Raw genomic sequence first — 10,816 nt, 5'->3', positions numbered from 1 at the left:
TTTATACTTCCACCTGGATATCCTTATAATGCGGCTGCTTGGGTTTCTGGAACCTCTAATAAACATTTGAGTGCTTCATTATCTGCAGGGGGAAACTAATGTTCAGGCATAAATACACACACAACACAACACACAGCAGCATTTTTGTCAGCAACTCCTGAGAGCATTTTATTAGATTTACATTCTCTAATCAAATCAACTAATCTAATCAAACGATGACATAAAAGTAAACTTGAAAACCTCAAATTTTGCCCTGATGTACAGAGATCACACTGTGATCTACCATTTGATTACTCTTGCCTTAGGAAATGACGCACTGCATGACACCAGATTTTCTTCTCCCATGAACTCTTCTATTGCGATACAGTCGAAGGTGGAGGTCAGAAATTCTCTCTTCCCACTTGGAGAGAGACAGAGGAACTTCCCTTTACACTGCAGTACTGAGTAGAAAATGAAGGACAAGGACATTTTGTAAGATGCAGTTATTTGACGTTACATCATTATGGTCTCACACACCTCACTGCACTGCATTTCTACTCATAATCCTCAATGCCACCAAGCAGTTTCAGCTGTGCATGACCATATCTCTATCAAAACTCCTGTGTGATATTATGGTTAAACCCGTGACTCTCAGATGTACTTGCAATTATGAATACTTCATGGTCAATCCCTCCAGATTAGTCAACTCATTTCAATCAGGAAAGACATCACACGTCATCAAGAACGACATGGCTTTATTTGATAAAAGACTTTGGTGTTGACCCCGTCATTTAGAGTAAATTATAGGGCCCTAGCATCCAAACAGAGATCCCCTAGAGAGCCATAGACGGGGCCGTGACACTGAGACTGCAATGGCAGCAGAAAGACAGAACGGGTCATTTAAATATCCCTCAGCTAAAATAATCATTGGATGATAAATCCCGCAAATAGATCCGTGGAATGTGGACGCCCGCAGGGATAACGAAACAGAAAATTAATTATCCTCCTGCGCTAAAAGCTTCATTTAGAAGACAGTTTTCCTTGGCAACATTTTCATTGTGCCCACTCTAATTCGTACCTCCAAATAAAGGGGTTTAACTAATCTGTTTCTTGCCCCATCTAACTTTGTTGTAGCAACGGCTCAGTGTTCCCAGATCTTATCAAATACTTGAGCGAGTACAGTGTTATCATAACCAATAGAAAGTGTGGCCAAAACTACGCAAATAAGACCCCAGTTACAATAAACCGGAATTACCCTTTAAATCTAATGGATTTCCATTTGTGAGTGGGGTGTGTTAGCAGTCAGTCTGACCCAGATCCCCAAACTCAACCACAACAAACCTGTAAATAATGTAACGCCCACTTCTCTCATTACCTACATTTGCGCTCTTTTCTTTCCCCCAACACTAAACCACAGGAACACATAAAGATCAAAGTTCAGAAGTTTTATTTGGGAATTTCCAGCATCTGAACTTGAAAGGAATGCAGCGCAGCAGCGAACAGGAGCAAGCGTGTTAATGTCAGTGTCAAATGTTGCTTTTGCTGCACGTTGCATTAGCGAGATTTCCAGGTTATGAGGCTCACACCTGTCGAGGACAAAAATGCTGCAGTAAAATGTAACTGTATAAGCCAGAGAATCCAACAAGTCTAAACATACCCCATACACACTTCATGCTTCACCTTGACTGATCAGCTTTGCCTTATCTCGCTCACTCTGACCTTGCAGTGGCAGGGAAGTCCCTGGCGCCTCGAATTTTGAAAATTATCAGCTTTGGCTGATTGATTCAAGTGACAAAGCCTTAAATGCATTCCACAGATAAGAGCCACACACTAGAAAGAGGAATGTCAATATTTAGGTATCAAATTAATCTGCAAGTCAACAGAGAAACTGCAAGAAAAAGCCCAACATAGACGAAGCATGGGAACTTGGATCTGCCACTTAGTCCCTCATGAGTCTTTGTCCTTGACTTCCAGCTGGCTGAGTGTTCTTGCCCCTGTTAAACCAATAGGGTGCCTAGAAATAGTCCTGGCTTTGTGTGACAACTGTAAACTGAGAAAGTCCTGCACCATTTTCCATCTCTACCCATCCATTCCCTCAGTGTCTCACAGCGTGGTGGAGTTTTTCTCTCTCTCTTCCATCCACGATGGAAAAAGAGGAGAGGAACCACACCGTTTAGTTGCTGATTGTACTGTTTGGATTTATGCAAATCCACGTCTGAGTGCATCCAAAATGACTGCTGGAGGAGTTTGGTTTACGTCCCTGTCGTCAGCTGTAATGTGATTATCCTCGCTCTGCGGGGGTTGAATGTGTGGAAGTTTGTGTCTTGTCATTAGGACTGTAAATGACAGGGATGCATGGAGAGACAGGGGGGGGGTGAGGCCTGGTGGTGAGGGTTGGGGTGGAGGGGGTTAGCTGGAGATTTGAGCCATACCAGGGCTTTACTGCAGGCCACAATAGCATGTGTGGTGATTGTGTTGAAGGCTTGGCGTCCAGGGCCCCAGCCTCCCCCTGTGGACTGTTGTACGTGGGGGCCGCGGCTTTCGCTTTCAGAACTTTTCCCCTCCTTCTTGTGGCTTGTTAGATGTCTTTGTTCTCAAGGCAAAGGTCAATTTAAAAAGAAATAAGGAAGAAGGAAAACATTACCATGGCACTGTTCATGTATGACCTCTCCCTATACCGCCGCCCTTCCATTTTTCTTTTATTTTTTTGTTTTATGTTCTCCTGGCAGCTCTCTGTCATGCGCGGATTCGAAAACCGGCAACGCTGAGGAATTTACATCCTCGCTAATTTTAGCTATGGGTTCCTGACCAGAAAACACATCCTCCAATTTCTGTCTATATTGGTCTTCCTGCGTCTTTCCGCTGCTGTTTCTCTCACCAGCACTCCAGGGCTTTTGCAGATTATTCTACTCCTAAATCTCCTCCAAGCCCTTCAATTTTCCTATTTTCAGTGCATTCTTAGCTAAAAGATTTTATATGTTCTGATCCAAGATTACGCATGCTGCCAAAGCTCCTCTCCAGGTTTAATCCACGTCAAAACAAACTAAGCTGCTGGAACAAAACTGTTTAATGAACTTATTTAATAAGATGGTGAGGAGCAAATAATTATTACTGGGACCTATAGCAATTTCCCAAACTGTGCTGCTGAGATCTGTTTGATGTCAGCGTGAGGCGACATGAGGGTGAGTGGAAAGCAGAAACACAAGCTGCTGTTGACATAAGACTTGTCTTTCTGCAGACTCTTTGTATATTTTGAAATGCCGGACTAATTCACTCCATATTCTCGCTAATGACACCGCTGATGTCACTCAACACATAAAAATTCTCACTGATCCGTCCTATACAAGGGCCCATAAACATCTCGGTGCTGCTATTTCCAAAGGTTCTTTTCTTGCTGGTGCAGTTTTCAAGACAGTTTTGTAGAGGAGACAATTATCAAGCTGCACAAGCAGAGACCAGTTTGTTTTAGACAAAACATCACTGTCTAACCCTAAAATCATCCTAAAACTGTTTTTCTAAAAGGTCTGGTTCAAAATTGAGGTGGCAGGGCTGAAGGAGCCACAGTATAAAAAAGGTCATATAGTTATTGTGTATTGAGATTTTTGCTCTTTTTCCTTTTTCCTTTGTGGTCCGCATATGTGAAAAGTTAGTTTTCACATCATATTGAATTAAAAATGTTTTTTATTTTGGCTAATCTTTATTTAGACATGGTTTGCTCTTTTGCAACAATACCCTCTTAACATTTACACTGAGAAATAAAATAAGACAACAGCCATTGTTTTAAACAAGACACAAAAACAGATAAACAGGAAAGCAGTTACAGGGAGGGAGATACATGATGATCACTAAAAATGTTCTTGTGCTAACAGAGATAAATGTTCGATTTTTAGGTGACATTGCAGATTACGCCATGTAATTACTGGCTTGACATTTCAGTAACATTTCACATCAGTTCAGTACGAACTACAGCTTGAGAGAGTGAGGATGGCAATAAGACGGCAATTTTCCGACAAGGACCTTGGAGGTAAATACCAGTGCTACCAGTGGTTCATTCATCTTTCAGCCAGGAAGGAAAAGGCAAATTTAATATATAAAATGCACTGTGCTTCAATTAGACCCGTTAATTAACCTATAAGCTTAATAATAAACGGGATCTAAAGTGGAGGCAGCAACTGCCCCAACAGTCCTCTTTCTGCAAGTCAGAGGGAAGCTGCTTCTGTTGCTTTACATAAAGACATGTCACTGTCTAACAAGATTTTCAATATAATTTCTAATCAAACCAGAAGTGAAGATACTCTGTGATCCCCTCAGTATCAAACCTGCTCTGAGTGGAGATATGCAAGTTATTGCTATTGTATTTCTCTGGATCTCCACAGCAAGATTTTAATTTTATTTGCATTAAGTACTAATGAATTTTAATAAAATCACCTTTCAGTGTATTACAGGAGAAATGTAATTTCTAAACAGCTAATTTGATAGAATTTCACAGTTTGGTAAAGGATTGTCCGCAAAAAGGATGAGAAACAAAGACCAAACAAAGACCGATCAACAATCACGGAAGCTATGATTTTATTGTTTCTATTACAGAGAATGAAGTCTATCTGGGTTTATGTTGCATGATCTTACAATTTAGTTTATTTATTCAATTTTGCAAGGACATCCGTTTCACAACTGTGATGTCAACCACCCGTTTCTGAAGGGATGTTTTCATGTCTGGATTTGAGTTTACTGCTCACTACCATTGTAGGTTACTGAAGCCTGGAAACACACATTTGATTTCACAACTGATTGGCTGAGACACCTGAGAGTCGAGAAAAAAATATCCCCAAAACAACGGAATCAACTAACTTTACTGGCCAAGTATGTCAACACTTATAGGGAACATAACCCAGAGTACTATTTACACACACACACATACAGGAAGATTCAAATATAGACATACAACTAAACACAGACAAACATGCTAAACAAAGATAAGCCAACATAAACATATAACTATTATATACAGGACAACAACTGGACAACAAGCATATAGGTCAAATTACTACAGTACTGTATAAACAGCATTGGGGTGCCACTGTGCTACAAATACTACAAGAAGAACGGCAGTGTAAAGAATGTTAGAATGAATATTGTATGAATAGTATAATACATGGATGGTTTTATGGACATTTATTGTTGGATAGAATGTATTTATAATGTAATCAGATACTAAAAATGTACCTCAGTTTAAACCTCAATAGTTCCTTAATGGAACAATGATTCTCAAAATCACCACCAGCACACACATTAGAGAAAGTGGAGTTGACTAATGACACCCTAACATCCGGGGGTGGGGGAGTCAATACAGTCATGGGACATTAGTGGTACTGCAACTAAAGTTACTTGAACATTTCAGCCATTGTGGTGGCAGCTTGCATGAGGATGTTTTCTGGAGCATCATTAAAGTTGTGAAGTTCACTTTTACCTTTTAACTGCATGGGTGGTATATCCTGTACTTATTTGCCTTAGACCACATTAGATTATTATTATCAAAAGAAGAACCAAGCCCCAAATGTTAATATAACATTTCAAAACTTCCATAAAGAAAAAAGAAAACACTAGAGACGCCGTGCCATTATTCTATTTCACTCAGAAGAATGTGTCTCTCTTGGCGACTTTATAGCTCCTCTTTTTTCTGCAAAGCTATTCTTTGTCTCAGCGCCCCCCTCTTAATTTCCGCCTGTCTGCATATGTTTTAGAGGCCATTAATCGTCCCCTGCACAACATGCACCCCAGCAGATAATTACGGTCATTAAACCAATTAGGGAGCACATGGAGGGGAGGTTTCTGTCAGGCCCCGAGGCCTCCCACTCCTGTTCTTCACTAGCAGGACGGCTGAGGTGGTCCACTGAAAACTCTGGCAAAGCCTAAAAAAAAAAAAAAAAAGGGAGTGAATTACTTCAGCCCGGCTCTGGATTAATGCAATTTCCTGTTGGTGTAGCCTTGAGAGACCTTGCCAATTTTGCCGCAGGCCAAGTAACCAGAGCCATTAGCCAGCAAAAGTCCTTCCCATTTTCACATCCTTTGTGCGGGGTGAAGCAGCCATTTAGGTTGGTGTCATCAAAATATATTTTGCTCAAAGCTTAGAGGACTATTTTGGTGCAGAACAGAAAATGAGAGAAGGAGATCAAAAGTGGCAGGAAAGGGAGGGAAGAGTGGTCAATCTGCAGACAGTGGTTTTCAACATGCTTAGTCTATCATGTGATTCTAGAGCTAATATTATGGTTTCATTGTGCTTACCACAGTGGGAGTTCTGGCAGAATGAGACCGTAACACCATGGATACAACTGTGATTACTTACTTATTGAGACAAATGCAACAGAGCCTTACAGTCACTGTCCACATGTGCAGGCAAGCCACAGAAAGTGCCTCACACTTCCTCAGACAGTCTCATATGGTTAGGCATGTTGGACGACAAACTGTCCTCCCTTGTTTCAATGAGGTATTTCCCAGCATTCTTCATGTTGTGCTTGGCACACGTGTGTTTCTGAGCTCTGCAAACATAGCAAAACTTAAAGCCAGCGAGGAACAAGGAGCTCCATACAGGTTTTCTCTGCTGACTTATGAATGACACGTAAAAGTGAAATACAGATCTTGTAATGACTCCAAAGTACATAAACAAAGAAAAACACATCAAATCCTGCAGGTTGAAGCAAAGATCATTACAAGCACATTACAGACCAAACAGGTCTCAAGCCATTCACTTTTAGTCATATATTAATAGTGTGAGCTTTATTCATGTAAGTGGAGTCTCAGAAGTTAGAAAATGTGGATCAAGGAGAGAGAACAAGGAATGTGAAATGAGAAAATCAGGAACTGAGGAACTTTTCCCTGCTTCTACTGTTTAGGTACCCTCGAACAAGGTAATTTAAAGAAGCCAACATTTGTATGTGTGTCCTTTTATTATACTATTTTAGCAGATTTAAGTTTTCTTAGACAATGTCAAACAGATTTTTCAGTTTGTTAAAAGAAATAGTTTGACATTTTGGGAAATATGTTGACTAATGACAAGATTGATGTGACTGTCAGTTACAGTAAATATTAAGCTTGAATCAGGAAATACTTGGCTTAGCTTACTGGAAGTAAGGGGAAACATCTGGGATTTTGTTACATTTGCTTCCAACTACTTACCTAAGTGTATTTCCCAAAATATGCTTTTATTTATTTGTTCTCTTTTTAGGGTTTAGAAATTCAAGTATAGTTCGAGTCTCCCGGGCCTCCCTGTAGCCCATTGGTAAAGACGTATACAACACACCTGCAGTGTCCGCAGTTCAATTCCTTCAAAACCTTTGTCATACCATCATACCCCTCTCTCTACCCATATTTCCTGTCTCTCTCTGCACTTTCAACGATCAAATAAAGGAAAAAATGCAAAAAAATGCAAAAATAATAACAATAATAATCTTGAAAAAATTCCATACCCATATTCAATTTGCTCAGATTGGATTTATTAAACTCAGACACTAAAATTGAAGATTTAAAATTCTAACTTGATCATCTGGGCTACCAAAAAAAAAAAAAAAAGCACTCAGAAAGGAATCAATCAGATCTCTGTCCTCATGTAAAATTTGTCAGTAATATGATCTGTCTAATCTGCCTAAAATATGAGAAGAAAAACTAGCTTCAGTAGTTCAGATGTTTAAGTTTCGATATTTCATCATGAATTTTGGTGCCTGAACCAATATGAGCAGCTTGATGTTTAGACCTGAATTTGACTGATTAAAGTTGAGCAACTTGAACATAGTTGAGTGGTTAGTGGTTAAATTTCACAATTAGCTTTTCAGTTACAACATTTAAATGAATAGAGGCATTATGACCACAATTTGCTCTCTCACTGAGGTGGCCACTTTATATAAACTGGGATAGCACTCCAAAAGCACTATAAGCACAAAACTCTCTGGCTTCAGTTTCCCATTTTATTTATAAGGCTTAATATTCACCAAAACAAGCCTTCATCAGAGCCTCATCAGGCCTGATTTTGTTATTGACTCTGCATGTGATCCTAAAACCTCAAGTAGAGCGACTGCAGCCAAACCATGTTGAGTTTTTATTTAAAACCTGATTTTTCTCTTAGCGGAGGACTGTATGAGGCAGATCCAAGTGTGAAATGTGGATCTGTGTGAATGTGAAGCAGGGTGGGTCTATAAAAAGCATGGTGGTCTGTTGGCTTGACCTTATTTAAGGTTGTTTAAAGATATAACTCCAAGTTTTTTTTTTCCCCCATCTTTCCCACACTGACACAAACTGCAACGAAGGGAAGTGAAAGCTCAGCTAAAGTAGAATTATTACTCTTTTTGCAATTAATCATTGTAATCACACTTGGATTCCATCATGACTTAAGAGTATAAAATAAAAACACTGTTTCATGCAAAAAAATGTCAATATTTCATAATCATCCAGTGTTGAAAGGCATCCAATTCCAACTTTGCCTCAAGGGACCGCAGAAATGATTGTTGCTGAATGTCTGTGGCTTCCCAGTGAGGAGCATCACTGTGTTTGTGTGTATGTGGATGTTAAAACATTCCTCCTCCTCCCTCTGCTCTCTTCAACTACTGGGCAATAACCCATATTCACATCTAATTAAATTCAAGTTTTATTTTTGTTTTAAACAGAGTGGAGATTCAGCCACAGAAAAGGAACATAAGGAGGACACTTTTTGTGGCACTAGATGTAAGAACTGAACGCAGGGACACAAATAGGTTTATACCTCAGCTGGGGTTGAGACATGTTGAAGGACTGTAAGAACAGATGTGAAAATTGAACAGCTGAAGATTTGACTTCTCTGCTACATGCAAGGTGAGAGGCAGGAACTGGCCCTTGGGGGATTAGGGAAGACTTTCTCATGTTGGGCTGAATTATTGATACAACACTTTCCAAAGCACTTTCTCTGTAATCTTACAGACCTCCGTGGTGGTCAAAGCAGCATCATGTTCATTGCTTGGTTTAACAAAACAACAAGGAGTTAACAGAAAGTACTCTGAAACAGAACACATGTAGAAGGTGATAACATTGCTGTCTGAGATGTACAATATAAGGTGCAGCATACAGTGGCTGCACTTTTACGTTTTTACCACAAGAGGTCAGACTGCTCCTAACCAGCTTTCACTCTCTGCCATATAAAGTGTTGCAATATAGCAACAGCAATAATCTTGTCAGGGGTCATAAAAGATGTTCATTTGTTTGTTTAAGACGTGTAAGAATTCCTAGAGGAGGTACAAGGGTTACTTGAGCTTTCCCACATGTTACTTCAGAGTGTTCAGGGCTCCTGAAGTGTGTTCATGTGTTTCATGTTCAGTAGAGGGTTTTCCAGGGTTAGGATGTTCCAGATTTTATTTTGGATGTCCAGTGGTTCTTGGTGTGGTGCCTGTTTTTTTTTGTTTTTTTTGTTGTTTGTTTGTTTTCCAAGTTTTCTCCAGGGGAATCAGGGGATCTATGAGTGGCTTCTTTTGGTTAAAGGTCCTCCAGGGTTTCTACAATATTTTTTAGGGTTCTGTGAGGGAGTTTCAGTAGTCCTTGGTGGGTTTTGTAGCGTTTCTCTGTGTATTTCAAGGGGGGTTCCTCAACAAGGTTTTAGGGTTCGTTGAAGCTTTTTCAGGAGTTCTGAAACACAAATTGCCTCAAGGGACTCAAGAAAAATCCTCAGGGAGCCTGAAAACCTCATTAGAAGTCGCTCATGGAAATCATGGAAACACCTCCACAAACCCACTGACCCATGGAGCCCCCTGAAAGCAGCCGGGCACATTGTCACTGACCCCTGGAAAACTCTAATGGCATTTTAGGGGTCCTTGCTGAGGTCCCATACTAATAAAATTTTATGCGCAGTCATGTCACTCAACAAAACGACCCTCAAGCAGGTTTCATTGTGACAGGATTTTAAGATATGGAGGGAAAGGGTCCATATTGTTAAAGGGAGATCTACTTGTTCTTGAACCACCCCCCCCAAAGATCTTTGTGGATGTAGTGATCGATAAATGGACCTTTAGTTCACCCTCCCTTTTACTGGTAGAGTACAGTTTCTAACCCTAAATCCAAACTTTTACTTGTTAAAGATACAAGATAAATTCAGAACGGTCCATACAGCAATCTGTGTTTCTCATGCAACGTTAACATTGTTACGTGAGGCAAGTCTGCTTATTTGCAGATAAACCTTTGTGTAAAAAAACACTCTCCCTCATGAGGCCCTTTTGTAATTTTGTAGATAGACTTTACATTTTACACTTGCAAGACATTAAGTCTCCACATCTTCTATCAAATATGTGCATGAATTGCAGGGTTGGTGGTCAGATCCACATGAGGTGTCCTTGAGTAACATACTGAACCCCAAATTCATCTTGATGGCCAGGCCAGTGCGTGTGTGTGTGTGTGTGTGTGTGTGTGTGTGTGTGTGATTGTACTACTAAGGTTGAAAAATGCTATATAAGTGCAGTCTATTCAGCATTTGCACTTGAAAAAGAAACATATGTTGCAGAAATTTGACATTTGTCATATTTTCCATAATAGAGTACTTCAAGTAAGAGTACACTTCTTACAGTGATGCATTATTTTCATATTCTCTGTGTCCAGCTAGGTTACTGTAAATCTTGAAAGACAGCTTTTTTCAAACCTCTTCAAAGAGAGGATAAACAAACAAAACACGTCTCACAGCTGCTCCTAAAAAACAGAGATTTCTTTGAATGTTAAGATCAGTGCCTGGTGTTTTGTTAACTTTATCAGCACCATCCTCTCCTTGTCCATCACATCATGTTTCTGTGCCTCCTTCCTCAGACCAATTAATCGGGGAGAAAAGCTTCAAAAG

The sequence above is a fragment of the Thunnus albacares genome, chromosome 5 (genome assembly GCF_914725855.1).
Source record: "Thunnus albacares chromosome 5, fThuAlb1.1, whole genome shotgun sequence".
Classification (NCBI taxonomy): Eukaryota; Metazoa; Chordata; class Actinopteri; order Scombriformes; family Scombridae; genus Thunnus; species Thunnus albacares.
This window is presented reverse-complemented; position numbering follows the sequence as displayed.